The sequence below is a fragment of the Rhinopithecus bieti genome, unplaced genomic scaffold, assembly GCF_001698545.2.
Source record: "Rhinopithecus bieti isolate Rb0 unplaced genomic scaffold, ASM169854v2 scaffold_12151, whole genome shotgun sequence".
Classification (NCBI taxonomy): domain Eukaryota; kingdom Metazoa; phylum Chordata; class Mammalia; order Primates; family Cercopithecidae; genus Rhinopithecus; species Rhinopithecus bieti.
In genome coordinates, this window is record NW_016807233.1 from 2,230,553 (window position 1) to 2,245,492 (window position 14,940).

Below are 14,940 nucleotides of genomic sequence, written 5' to 3' on the forward strand. Positions count from 1 at the left end.
CCTAGACTCCCTTGCTCCTGGCCACTGTTTAAGCTGGTCCTCCAGCCTTCTTGGCTATTGAATGAGCTAGATCCTATCTTTAAAATAGATTTCCTTTCAATTAAAATCATCCAGAGTTGGTTTCCATGCCTGCAGTCAAGGACCCCATCTGGAAGAAGTATTTTATGAGTAAAGTCTTAACCAGAATGGGCCATAGGGTTTTGCCCCAGAATACCGCAATTGAGAGGGCACCATATTTTGAAGCTTGAACTCCCTTCCCCATGCTCTTCCTTGTTCCTGTTGCAGTGCTGAGCTGGCCTCTTCTTCTGGGAGCAGTGCCTTAGCAGCAGGTGGACAAAGACAGAGATGGAGACTTAAGATCAAAGGCACTGAGTGTCTGACCAGGGGTCCTTCCGTGAGGGAGGAGAGCAAGCCCCTCCTCTGTTTCTCTGAATTTCCTTGTTTAGAAACTGGATTTCTGGGCCAGGTGTGGTGGCTCACACCTGTAACCCCAGCACTTTGGGAAGCTGAGGCGGCTGGATCACCGGAGGTCAGGTGTTTGAGACCAGCCTGGCCAACATGGTGAAACCTCGTCTTTACTAAAAATACAAAAAGTAGCCAGGCATGGTGGTGTGTGTCTGTAATCCCAGCTACTCAGGAGGCTGAGGCAGGAGAATCAGTTGAACTTGGGAGGCGGAGCTTGCATTGAGCTGAGGAGCTGAGATCGCGCCATTTCACAGCAGTCTGGGCAACAAGAACAAAACTCCATCAAAAAGAGAGGGAGAGAGAGAGAGAGAGAGAGAGAGAGAGAGAGAGAGAGGAAGGAGAGAGAAGGAGGGAAGGAAGGAAGGAAAGAAGGAAGGAAGGAAGGAAAGAAGGAAGGAAGGAAGGAAGGAAGGAAGGAAGGAAGGAAGGAGAAAGAAAGAAAGAAATTAATTGAGTTTCTGGCTTCTTGTTATGGTTTGAATCATGTCGCCACAAAACACCTGCTGAAGTCACACCCCCCCCAGTATCTAAGAATGTGATCTTCTTTGGAAATAGGGTTGGTGCAGATGTAATTAGTTAGGATGAGGTCACACTGGAGTAGGGTAGGCCCTTAATCCAGGAGGGCTGGTGTCCTAATAAGAAGAAGGAGGATGACACAAAGACAGACATGCAGGGAGAATGCCATGTGACCATAAGAGCGGAGGTTGGAGTGGTGCCACTACAAGCCTAGGATTGCCGGTCACCACCAGAGCTAGAAAGATACAAGGAGGGATTTTAGCCTCAGGAACTATGAGGAGCGTTTATGTTGTTTTAAGCCACTCAGTTTGAGGTAAAACTAAAGGAAACTAAACACCTTTTGAATCCCAATTCCTGGCCATACCTCTGCTTAACAGGACAGCCTTGGAAGCAGACAGAATGGGGTTTGCGTCTCAGCTCTGTTATTACCTGCTGCATGGGTTCAGAGGTAAGCTGTTTACCTCCTTGGCATCTCCATTTCCTCATCTGCAAATCAAAGATGAACATAGCTCCTTCAAAGACTGTTAAACGTTTAGAGGAGCGCACGGCACATAAATGGCAACTATTAATATGAAAGAACTGTTTCCTGTCAGTATCTGGCCCCAATGATCACTTCCTGTTGAGGGAAAAAAGTCTGAAGCCTGCTCTTAGAATACAGATTGGTGCCATGGATTATTCAGATACAACGAATTTTGTTTTTTTAAGAAAAGAGATAATGCTATGTTTTTCCTTCCTATTTAACATCTTTCTGCACTTTTGGTTTATGGTGCAGGAAGCCCTCTTTACCAGGAAAAGTGGGTGCTAACTCCTTCACATGGGGTGCCCGCTGTTGCCCAAGGACAGAGCCTCCAGCCAACCAGGGTAGAATTGAGAGGGTGCAGGTGCTGCCCAGGCCAGTAATCTAGCTGCCGATCTGGGGATAGTCAGAGCAACTGGTGGCTTTAATATCCGCTCTTCACAGCTTCATCTCCACTCGAGATGGCTGTGCTGATTGTAATGCAATAAAGCTGGAGTTTTGCAGGGAGAATGCTGTCCCTGGTTATTTCATTTAGAAGCCATCGTAATACTCTTCCGGGAGAGATAAGAATGATTTAAGTAATTCAGGACTCCAGTAGTCCAGGACATTTATGGTTCCTTCTAACCCTGGGGAATTTTATGATTTGAGGCCTATGGCCACAGAGCAAAGCCAGCCTGCTGTTGATATGGGGAACAGATTTAACAGGTGTGAGCGCCTGTCGGTGCCAGGTGATTTATATACAACTGTCCATGTTTACCTCGCAACAACCTTTAGGGAACATCAGGTCAGGTTCCCTAGAAGTGGACCCTGTATAAAGATTCCTGTGGCCAGACGCGGTGGCTCATGCCTGTAATCCCAGCACTTTGGGAGGCCGAGGCGGGCGGATCACCTGAAGTCAGGAGTTGGAGACCAGCCTGGCCAACATGGTGAAATCCTGTCTCTACTAAAAATACAAAAAGTAGCCAGGCATGGTGGCGGGCGTCTGTAATCCTAGCTATTTGGGAGGCTGAGACAGGAGAATCGCTTGAACCTGGGAGGCAGAGGTTGCAGTAAGCCGAGATCACGTCGCTGCATTCCAGCCTGGGTGACAGAGACAGACGCTGTCTCAAAAAAACAAAAAACAAGACAAAACAAAAAAATCCTGTGCACGTGACTTATTAAGGAGGAACTCCCAGCGGAAACTGGCAGAGGAGACGGGGAGAGGGGTGAAAAGGGAAAGCAGCCCAGGAAGAGTGTGGTTTCAGGCCGAGACCTGTGCAGGGGAGCTTGAGTTTGCTCCTGCAGGGGAACCCTGGAGCATACCGTGCACCCGTCCTGGATGCCAGAAAGCTGGAGTTCCATACCCCTGCTCCCACCAGTCACTGGCTCTGTGCCTTGAGGCTCAGCACAAATAAACTCCCAGGCACCTGTGGTTCCCATCTGTGCCTATAAAAGGCTTTAGTAACCCAAGGGCAGCAGACGAACATGGAGCAGGAATAAACAGAATACAAGGACATCTGGGTGGAAGTCACCAGTGCCTGCGCATGAAACTATGAAGATCACCATTTTTCAGATTAACAAACTGAGGCTTACAGTGTGAAATAACACTCTCTGGAAAGGTGAGTGACTAGGTCTGGATTTGAACCTATAATTCCAGAGTATTTGTTCTTTCCACTGAGATTGCTAGATTGCTGGTGTCTGGGGTCCGGTGGCTGAAAGCACTGACTGCTCTTGTTTCTTTTTTCTGTTAAAAATATTTATGTTACAGTTTTCATGCCTAAAAAAGCAACAAATAACAATGAGAACAAGTGATTTACTGCTCATACATAATGTGGACAAATCTCACTAGAGCTCTGATGATTGAAAGAAGCCTGACACAAAAGAGTGAGATTCTCTTTATACAAAGTCACACACACACAGAGAAAAAATTCATCTCTTGTGATAAAAGTCAGTCTCTTGGTGACTCTTGCGGTGAGCATTAGGGACCGAAAGGGAGCCCCAAATGTATCTCTTGGGAGCTGGTCATGTTTAGGGTATTTTTTGGGTGTTGGGTGCACAAATAGATTCAGTTTGTTAAAATTACTCAAGCTATGTATTTAAGGGATGTGTGCTTTCCATATGCAGGTCTTGCCTCAATACAAGCATAAATTGAAGAAAAAAGTGAAAAGGTAGAAAGGGAGAAAATAAAATTGGGCATAATCCCACTCACTCAGAAATCACTGTGATTAGCCAGGCATGATGGTGGGTGCCTGTAATCCCAGCTACTTGGGAGGCTGAGGCGGGAGAATGGCTTGAACCTGGGAGGTGGAGGTTGCAGGGAGCCGAGATTGTGCCATTGGACTCACTTCAGCCTGGGCGACAGAGCGAGACTCTGCCCACCCATCCCCCCAACCCACAAAAAAAGAGAGAAATCACTATGATTAATGTTGTCTTGATGTATATCTTGTAAAACGTTCCCACATGTGCACACACGCACACACACATCTGCAAACATATGTGATGGAGTTTCTGGCTGTGTTGGGGGTGATTATCCTAACCTGGAGGGTGGACCATCTTGTCTTCTCTACTAACAGGAATAGAAAGTAAACCAGGGTCAGTGGTCTTGGAAGAGCTGGGAAGGGATAGGTGCAAGAGACCCCAGATGACCCAAGTATTTGCAAGGTGGAGCTTCCAGTGATGAGTGCTTTCATTTAAAACATGTGTCCCTATTTGCATCCCCACCACTGCCGATGTGGATTGTGGCCACATTCACAATTCATTTACTGTTTTATTCAACAGATATTAGCTGAGCACAGATGAAGTGCAGATACTGAACAATGCACAGGATTTCGGGAGACGGATAATGAGACATAAGACTTAGTTTCTGACCTCAAGAGGCTTTGAGTCAAACAGTGTGGCTCTGAGCAAGTATTGCCCTCACAGAAACCTCATTTTCCTTATCAGAAAAGTGGGATTAATAAGGCCTGCCAGGCTAGGTAATTTTGAAATCAAATGAGGTGACATTCGTGAATAACTAGAACAAAGCATGGACTCCATTACTCTACACCACAGTGCACACATGCTGTAGGAACCTGGTTTGAGCCCAGGTTGTGTTCACACTGGGATCCAGGCACGTCCAGCTGATGGATAAGCTGGCTCTATCAGAAATATGTTTGCATGGATGTTCAGGAGCTCCCAAGAAAGAACTCACCCTAAGTGAAGAGGAAGTCAAGACAAGCAGGCTTAACCCAGTTAAGACTAACTTCTCTGAGTGGAAGAACCGTTCTGAGTAGAGAAGGAGGTCTATGCCTCATTAGGAAAAGTTTTGGAATGTGAAAACTCAAAAGATTAGATTTCCCAAAGTGCTTAAGCAGGACTCCCTTCGTCTAATTCCAGATGGACCTTGTAGGTGGCAGTCATGCATGGGAGGACATGGTAGTGGCAGTTGAGTGGGGTTGTATCCTCTAGCTCAGTGGTTTCTGTAGAAAGTGTCTGTGATGTTCAGAATTCAGTAGTTCTGGGAGGAATGGCATTGTCCTGTGGACGTGTGAGTGCCAAGAGAAGAGGGTTGGAGGAGGTGAAGGGGAAAGTCAAGGAGATGCCACATGGAAAATGGCTGGACTAGCTCACCGGCAGCCTGAGGCTCCCCTGAGAACTCACAAATGCTTGGGGTGTGAAACCTGGCTGGGGAATCAGGATTCCCTACTTTGGGTGGATTTTACAGGAGTCTGCTGCTTTCTCTTTCTTTTTGTCAGGATGGGGGCATACCTTGACTTATATACAATAGTCCTTTTCTTCTCTCGGGGTTCCTGACTGTGGCTGTGGGTGGCCTGGACTTGGCAGTGGAGGGAAATTCACTCAGAGAAGAGGGATGGAGCCGCTGTGTTCACCCACTTTTCGAATTACAGCCCCTTTCCTCCAGGGCATTTGCTGGGGGTGGGGGTGGGCGGAATAAAGTTCCTTGACTTGGAGTAGTGCTTCTCAAACTTTAATTGGAACGAAAAACTCCTGGGGATCTGGTTAAATGCAGATTCTGACTCAGTAGGTCTGGGGTAGGGCCTAGGATTCTGTATTTCTGACAAGCTCCCAGGTGGTGCTGGTGCTGCTGGTCCCTGACCACACTTGGAAAAGAAAGACACATGAAGTGGTAATCAGAATCCTGGGAATCTGGACTTTTAAGTACCAGGATTTTTAAGTATCATAACTTGCTGTTATGATCAGGCAAGTGTGGAAGACCCTGGAATGGATCATCTTGAACAATAAATTAAGCTGAGATTTGAAAGGGTGTTTTTAATTCAAGTTTTTATGAAGTATCTACTTGGTGCTGGTTAGATCTGGGAGGGGCTTGGAACACTGTCCAGGTATATTGAGTGCCATGTGACTATTCAGTAAATAAAATTTGTGAGTTTTGGTGGGAGAAAATGCAGGGAGAAGATAGATCCTTGTTTGTAAGTCACTTGCAGATGTGAAGAGAGATGGAAACCCACACACCTAACTGATTTTGCAGGAGGTGGCCATGGTGGTAATTTCAGACAGCTCCAAAGAAAGAATGAAGTCATCAGACTTGACTAGGGGAGTAAAGCTGGAAGGATCTAGGGTGGCCTGACAGTATCAAAACTTTCAAAAGGCCTTCCCAGTTCTGGCTTGAACCATTGCAAATGCAGAATTTGTATTGCTTAGTTCAGTGGTTTCCTAAGTCGGCTTGTAAAGCCCTCGGGTTCCATGAGAATCTTGTGAGGATCACTGTGTGTTAAGTGTGGAGTGGCCAAGGGCAGTATGAGAGAATGGCATGGAAAAGGAGCCCTGTCCTGCTTCATGGAGAGGAGCTTTGCTAGCCTTTGATCAAGGTTCTGTGTGAGCAAAGGCTACTATTTCCTAAAGCAAAGTTTGAAAAACCACTTGCCTAGAGTGTACCCTCCTTTGGGGTTCCTTCTGTCCACATAGTGCTTTCTCTCTTCTTTCCATCATAACCTCCTATTACGCCTTTATAGTCCAGCTCAGGTGCGTCTGTCCTAATTCAGCTTTCTGTAAACACCATGCACACCAGCAATCCTTTTTCTGCATTTCCACTGTCCCTCACCCATACTTCATGTGCTGCTATTAACTTACTGTATTGAACATGTACATCTCTGCATGCCTATTTCCATTATTACAGCAGGAGCTCCTTTAGGCAGACATGACCTCACCCATCTCTGTTCATGGGCATAAAGTGTGCCTGGCTTAAAGTGATTATGGTTAAATGCTTGCAGAATGGGATGCCACCTGGTTAATGGTTCCCTGATTAAGAAGCACACCTTCTTTTCCTTAGAGCCTTAGATGGAGCCAGCGTTTTAATTAATTCAAGATTTCATAAATGGTTAATAATCTCTCTTTGCCTCTTCTGGAAATTGCTAGGTTTGGCAAGAACAGGTAAACATGTCCGATAATATCCCCTTTCCTGTCCTCCTGCCCTCACTGACGGTGTTGTGTTTTAAATATTTTTCTTGGAGAGACTAGACATTTACTTACCTCCACTTCCCCTGAGACCCAATGCAAAAGTTCAGAGTTGGTGAACAACTAAAAGCTCATATTGAATAAAAGATCTGGCTGCTGGCACCATTTGGGACATTGCAGTCTGATGATTCCCCAGATATGTGGGACTTGCTGATACAGGCCTCCCATTTATGCTGCACAAAGGGTACAGCTGAGAGGGCTGGAGCCTATTCTGAGAAGCTGGGCCTTCTGCTCTCCTGACATTGATCAGGAGGCTCCAGATATTTCCTTGAGGCTATTCAAGAAGCAGAAAGTTGTGCAGGAGCAGGTACAGAAGGAGACCTGTGAGAGTCAGTGACCTGCCTTGATTCATTTTGCAATGTGAATTGAGAACTTTACGTTTTGAATCTGCTAATTAATTGGTCAGGATCCTGTCTTGAGTACTTTTAGGGGATTTAGCTAACTCGGTCTACTTTAAAGGCACTCATTACCTTGATGGACCTTTTTTGCAACCAGTCTTGTGATCCAGGGAGCAGTGTTTCTAAGGTAGGAAAATAGGATGTGGATAAACATCGATCGTTTAACCCTCAGACACTGGGCACCCACCATGTGCTAGATTTTTGCCAGGTACTGGGGTAAGAATAAGGCAATGCAGAAGCTTAATGGTCTGTCAAAAGCACGACCAATTCAACTTCTCTTGATTGTTGAGTCAATGTAGTTAGTCAATGCAGACCAGAAAATCAGTCTGATGGATTGAATTGGCCAACCAATCTAGACAAAATAGAAAAGCTGGCTATATGTGTAGGCAGTATGGGGACAGGGGAAGAAGGAATGGTTCAAACTGGTTATAAGTATAGACAGTGGGAGGAGGATAAAGCATATAACAAACTAGTTTTATGTGTAGACATAATGGGATAAAGTGTAGGCTTGGTGAACACACAAAACAGTAGATGTAGTCTTGATGGGAAAGTTAATCCTTTTGGCAATTCTAGATATGAGGATGTTCCATGAACGGAATGGTGATGTGAAATCCTGTTGATCCAGATGGATGGTTGATTGCTGGAGATCTAAGGGGCTTTGATGAAAATATTAGTAGTAACTTATCTATCAGGTGAACCTCATCAGATATTGTTAATTGTCAAAATTATGATACTGATTGTATTTATAGTGATAACATAACTGCCATGATGGTCATCTCTCAGCACTTATTGGTTCTCCAGATAGTATTGATGATGGTGATGATGATAATAGCAATAATTGTTGAACATGTACAAAATGTCAGATGCTTTCTATGATTTTTTTTAGTCTCCTAACAATCTGCAATGCAAGATTTACTGCCAGTATTTTACAGGTAAGGATTTTGAGATCAGAGATGTTAATTTCCTTGCCAAATATCTGGTGAATACACGATGCAAGGGACTGGCTACCAGTGTGTGCTGGAATCAAGTATTGGGGTTTGGGTGCCTCTTTTGACATTTAAGAACTTGATTGACCTTGGGCAATCTGTGAAACTTCTCTATGCCTTAGTGTTCTTATCTGTAAAATGAGAATGTTGTGAGGATTTAATGTGCCTGTCACATAGTAAATGATCAACAAATGTTAGCTGTTGCTGCCTATGTTCTTCTTGCTATTTTTATTATTGATGGCCAGGCTGTGAGCCAAAGACAGACCTGTCTGGCTACAAAGCAGTGTCCTTTCTTCTGTACCTCACTGCCTTCTGGAAACAAGGGTGAGTAGGAAGTCAGGTTATTCCATACTGTACTTTATCCCTTTTTTCTAGCATGTGTAGCTCCACCACTCCAGATGCTCTCGGACACCTGCAGTGCTGCTTCGGAAATGCATCTGCCTAGAGTCCAGGTGGCCCATTCTTTTTCTAGCCAATGACAGAGGCAGAGGCCAGTCACCAGGTGGAAATAAACTAAAGTCCCTGCTTCCCAGTGAGAGTGACACCTCAGTGTCTCTCTGTCCCCCAGAACTCCACCTCCTGACAGGCCCATCAGTACCCTGTCTTCCTAACTGGCCATATTGGAAGCTAGGGAGGGAGTGACCATGACCCCATTGCTCAGGGCCTCTGATTAGTGCTCGCTTCCTGAGCTGGCTCCACTTCCTCCACTGTGTCTGATTAAAACAGCCAGGGGCGACCCAAATATAGCCCAAAATTGTTGGTTAAAATCCTTTTGGTTTCAGGCAACAGAAACCTACTCTGGTGGTGTATACAAAACAGAGAACTTATTGTAAGACCTCAGGGCTGCCACAGAGAATCCAAGTGCCAAAATGCAGCTGAGGACCCAGAAAACTGCAGGGAGCCCCTGGAATGAACACTGTACCTCTCATTCCATGTCACGATGCACAACTGCAGCATTCTTTTCTTCTTAGAACTGGCTTTCTCTGCTGCTCCCATGTGGAACACATGGCTACCCCCAACACCTGTGTTTTCATGCATAGGTCGAGCCACATGGAAATTTTCCTCTGACTGTCTTCCATATCTAAATACTAAGGAAACATCTCTCATTGGCCTCACCTAGACCACATCTTTACCACGGACCAACCAGATGAAATTGCATTTGGATATTAAACATCAATATGAATTCCAGTTGGGAATGTGGAAATGCTAACCAAATGACAAGGAAAGGGATTTACACAAAATTGTTCACCACAGGATCACCACTCTATAAACCTATTAATATTTACAATTAAAGATGAGAGGAGGCCACAGTGAGATGCATTAAATGGCTTGTATTGTGGTAAACTTTTATTTTGCTACCATTGCTATCATTAATAACAGTAATTGACATTTATGCTGTCCTGTATAGTTCAGAATTCAAGGCCGCTGTGGGTGGACATTCTTCACATGTGTAGACAGGAAAACTCAGGTTCAAAGTTGTTGACCCTGCTAATAAGTCATAGAGTCAGACCCCAGATCTCATGTTCTCTCAACTATATCGTATTGTTTCTCAAGTTGTAAAGTTGACCAAAGAGAGAGGATTTTAAAATCAATTCTGTATGTGGTGGGAGTGTTCCAGGCTGGTGACATCTACAGAGGGAGCCCCGAAACCATATGTGCTGAAGGGAAATACAGAATGGAGGTTCCCTGGGGTAAGAAGCCAGGAGGAAGTAAGAAGATTCAGTGTTATCTTCTATGGGTTCAAGGAATGGCTGGGTGCATGGCTAACCCTCTATGTCAAATCTTGCGTAAGAAATGTACCAGAAAAGATTTGTGAACTTATGTAGTCCAAACTGTTCAGGCAATGCCTGAGTTTCCATTATTAGAGATGGTTTTGTATTACAGGAGCCATCTAGCCCCATGATTCTCAGGATTTGAGAGACCAACTTATCTTTGTAAGTCCCCCATTGAAGATGTTATACCTCTGTGAAAGCTGTTATGCCCCCACATACGATCCACGTTTTCCTGTCTTTTTGTTTGTTTGTTTTGTTTTGAGACAGAGTTTCGCTCTTGTTGCCCAGGCTGGAGTGCAATGGTTCACTGCAACCTCTGCCTCCTGGGTTCAAGCGATTCTCCTGCCTCAGCCTCCCGAGTAGCTGGGATTATAGGTGCCCGCCACCACACCCAGCTAATTTTTGTATTTTTAGTAGAGATGGGGTTTCACCATGTTGGCAGGGCTGGTAACTCCTGACCTCAGGTGATCCATCTGCCTCAGCCTCCCAAAGTGCTGGGATTACAGGCGTGAGACACTGCGCCCGGCCTTTCTTGTCTTTTTCTTCAACAGAGAATATAAGACAAAATATTGGTTGAATGAATATCTATACGCAATTCACCTACACATGTGATAGTTTCCATTTCTTTTTTCTTTTCTTTCTTTTTTTTTTTTTTTTTTTTTTTTTTTTTTGAGGCGGAGTCTCGCTCTGTCGCCCGGACTGGAGTGCAGTGGCCAGATCTCAGCTCACTGCAAGCTCCGCCTCCCGGGTTTACGCCATTCTCCTGCCTCAGCCTCCCGAGTAGCTGGGACTACAGGCGCCCACCACCTCGCCCGGCTAGTTTTGTATTTTAGTAGAGACGGGGTTTCACCGTGTTAGCCAGGATGGTCTCGATCTCCTGACCTCGTGATCCGCCCGTCTTGGCCTCCCAAAGTGCTGGGATTACAGGCTTGAGCCACCGCGCCCGGCCGATAGTTTCCATTTCAAGGACATTACATTGTTTTCTAACATCAAAAGAGTGGAAATATTCTGCCCCATATCAAACACAAATTGGAGATAATTCTAATTTTTCAAAGACCAAGAGGGGAGACAAAATGTCCACCCTTAGTCTGTAGTAATTCTGGCTTTAGAAGAGAATAGGTAACGTATTTTAAAAGCCAGAACATACCCAGTGAGAGGGTCTGCTGGAGGCACTGCTCTGGAGATCTAGGCGGGTTCCTGTCCATCCTCTACTCGGATAGTCCAGCTGTTCAGAGATGAAGATTTGAGAGCTCATAATGTTAATGATGTGTAAATTCATTTTCAGCTATTTTATTAAGCTGGTCTTTCCAGGTTCATTATCATTAATATTTGTGGTTGGAATATCTTCCTCCAGAGACTGCAAATAGCTCTTCTATTGTTCAGGTAAAATTTATAGCAAGTTAGACTAAGAGGGAGCACTGTATGAGCCCAGGTTTGCATTTCCCCTAGGAACGGAAAGCTTTGCTGATGGTTTTGGATGGGTGTGAATCTTCAGTCTATAGGTCCAGCCATCTTTTAGATATAGGTCATTAACTATGCTGTTATGAATCCAAGATGAATATCAAGTTGTAGGTGCCAGAATAGAGAGAGGTGTGGTGCAAACTTCCTGAGATCACATCTTCCTTTATTGTAACTGGCTCTGGCAAATTCTTCCTTTTGCTGCCACAGTCTCTGCCCCAAAAAAGCCTCACAGTTTCCTCTGGATGCAAAGGTACAGGCAGGACTGTAATGCAACTACTGTGAGTTTCCTGCCCAGTGGGATGGAAGTGTCTTCCTCCCCTTAAGAGCCCACATAGAGTTCTGGCACTTGCCGCCGTGCCATCTGTACCTGCCAGAGATTTCACACGGCTATGTTGCAAATAGGGCTTGAAGTTTCTGGCCGTGTCAGGAGGAAGGAAGTGGCTTTACCACTCAGCCATGCATCTGATGACAAGCTCTGGGTGGGCAGGAAACTATGGGAAGAAGACAGATTTGGGTATTAGAATCAAATGTTATCTCTGGTACACTTTAAAATGAGCTATTCTGTGCCTCCTAAAAACAATTTTTGGGGATGGTATGGAGGGATCTCACAAGGGCACGAGCCCCTGATAGTGTCTTAAGTGCCAGCTCGATAGGCACAGCCAGACCAATCAAGTTCACATACCTGATGTCTTAAAGACACCTGACACCAGGCTCAGGTGAAATCCTCACCTGTAAAACCAAAGGGTCAGATAGATGATCTCTATGGTTCTTTCCAGGTGTGAAAATTTGAGACTCTAAAAAGAATGGATTTCCCTTCACTAGTGTATTTTCTTGTCATTCAGATTCTAGCAAGACCTTGTTTATGTTGCAAACTGTTAGCAGATGCTGAACTGTCCAGGGCTGAGTGAGTTCCATGTTACTCAGGCTTCACTAGGCTGAAGGAAGAGGTTGAGATGAAGGCAGTCACTCACCTGTGTTGAAGACCTGCTCTGCAGCTTCATTTCCTGTCATTACAGACTGTGTCTGGGCCCAGTCAGAGGGGCTTGTGGGGAATGGGGGGGGGGCAGGTAGCACTGGGGTCTCTAGGGAGAGCAAATACAAATTGGATACCACCTAGAGGTCACGAAGTAGAGAATAAGTTTCTAAGAACAGCTAAAAAATGAAAGAGACATGACAACCAAATGCAGCATGTGATCCTTGATAGGCCCTTAGATTTTTTTAAAAAGCTATAAAGAACGTTATTGGGACCACTGTGTCGGTTTGAATATGATTGCATGTTATGTGATGTTACTGCATTAATATTAAATTTCTTAAGTATGAAACTGGTGTGGTGGTTATTAACAGGATTCTTTAATTTTGGAGAAATACCTGCTATTATAGTATATGCAGCTTTTATATGCTATGTGTGTGTGCATATATATCTATATATGTAATATGTACTTATATAGAGAGATGAAGCAAATATCATAAAATATTAACAGTTGTTGAATGTAGCTGAAGCTTGTATGCTGTTCCTTGTGCTATTCTTTCTAATCTTCCATAAGTCTGAAGTCTTTTAAAATAAAGAGTGTGGGAAAGTGGCCCCAAAGTCAGCTATGTGCCATAGCGTAGCTTCCCTATCCTACAATCCTTCCGGGTTTATTCATCCTACAGGTTAAGGCGGACACACTCCTGTTATACTTTGGGCTCATTTCCTTATTTGCTCTGTTCTCTCTGTAGACAGAGTCAGCAACCTCCTTATAATTGTGTGGCCTGATGATGTGCAGAGTTGTACCTAAAACTCATTTATATGTGTATTGGACTACTCCTCCTCACTACCCAAGTAAGAGCCATTTTTGAGTGGTGGCAACAATGTCGGCAAAAGCAAGTATTTGTTGAATATTCACTGTGTGGAAGGCATTTTATCTGTATCAGCTCACCTGATTCTCATAAACAAGCCTTGGTTAGGTTTTCTTATCACCCTGTTTTATAAATAAGGCGATGAGGCTCCTAATGTTGACAAGCAGCAGAGCCAGAATTTGAAGAATCTAGGGCCAATGACTCTAAAAACTTCATTCCTGACCACGACTGAGCATGTCTCAGCCTGCAGCTGCATTGCAACTACCTGGAGAACATTTGCAAAACTGACATGTGCAGGCCTTGCTCCCAGGAGTACTGAGTTATGCAGTGGGGCTCAGACATCTGTTGCATGCAAAGATTTGGCTGTTTGGCTTCAGTCTCCCTTGTCTCCCTCAGCCTTGGGTGAGTTTCATCCATGACCTGTCTCCTTTTCCATCACCACTTGGGAGAGTAAATCCCTTTAACCTTAGGGAATTGGTGTGGCTCTTCCTTTCTGCTGATACCACCGTCTGTCTGGGTTGGCTATGATAGTCTCACAGGGTGCAAATTAGGACCAGTGGTGTGGCTGCACTAATAAGCTTACCAGGCATCATTCTCACACTTGGCTTCATGTGGAGCTGTGGCAGGAACTTAGGTGAAAGTACCTGTGGACCCTTGGATTGGGTAACCTGTGCCTCCTGACAAGAATCTTCTGGGGAAGGAAGACAGAGGCGCAAGGAGGAGGAGCAGGCTTCAGCTGTATCCGTAATGTTTAATTTCTTATTTTTTGGATGAATCTCAAGAGAATGATGCAGAGGGAAAAAGTCAATCCCTAAAGGTTACATACTGTATTTATTCCGCTTACTTTTTTTTTTTCTTTTTTTCTTTAGACAGAGTCTAACTCTGTTGTAGCTCAGGCTGGAGTGAAGTGGTACAATCTTGGCTCACTGCAACCTCCACCTCCCAGGTTCAAATGATTCTCCTGCCTCAGCCTCCCGAGTAGCTGGGATTACAAGGCACATGCCACCACTCCTGGCTAGTTTTTGTACTTTTAGTTGAGATGAGGTTTCACCATGTTGGCCAGGCTGGTCTCAAACTCCTGACCTCAGGTGATCTGCTTGCCTCGGCCTCCCAAAATGCTGAGATTACAGGTGGGAGCCACCGTGCCCAGCCTACATAACATTTTTGATATTAAAAAATTATATCAATGGAGGACAGCTTAGTGGCTGTCAGGGGTCAAGGGTTGGAGGGAGGTGCTACCAAAGGGCATCCGAGGAATCCTGCCAGGGATGGAAATATTCTTTATCTTGACTGAGTCACTATCAATTTCCTGGTTGCGATATTGTCCTAGGGTTTTGGAGGATGTTGCTACAGGGGGAAATTGTATAAAGGGCACACAGAATCACTATATTATTTCTAAAAATTTCACATGAAACTTCAGTTATCTCAAAATGCAAAGTTTAGTTGGAAAAAAAGAGGATATAAAGCAAATGTGGCAAAATGTTAACATCTCTTCTTTGTGGGTTTGGGGTGCATAGAAATCTGTTAGATTTGTT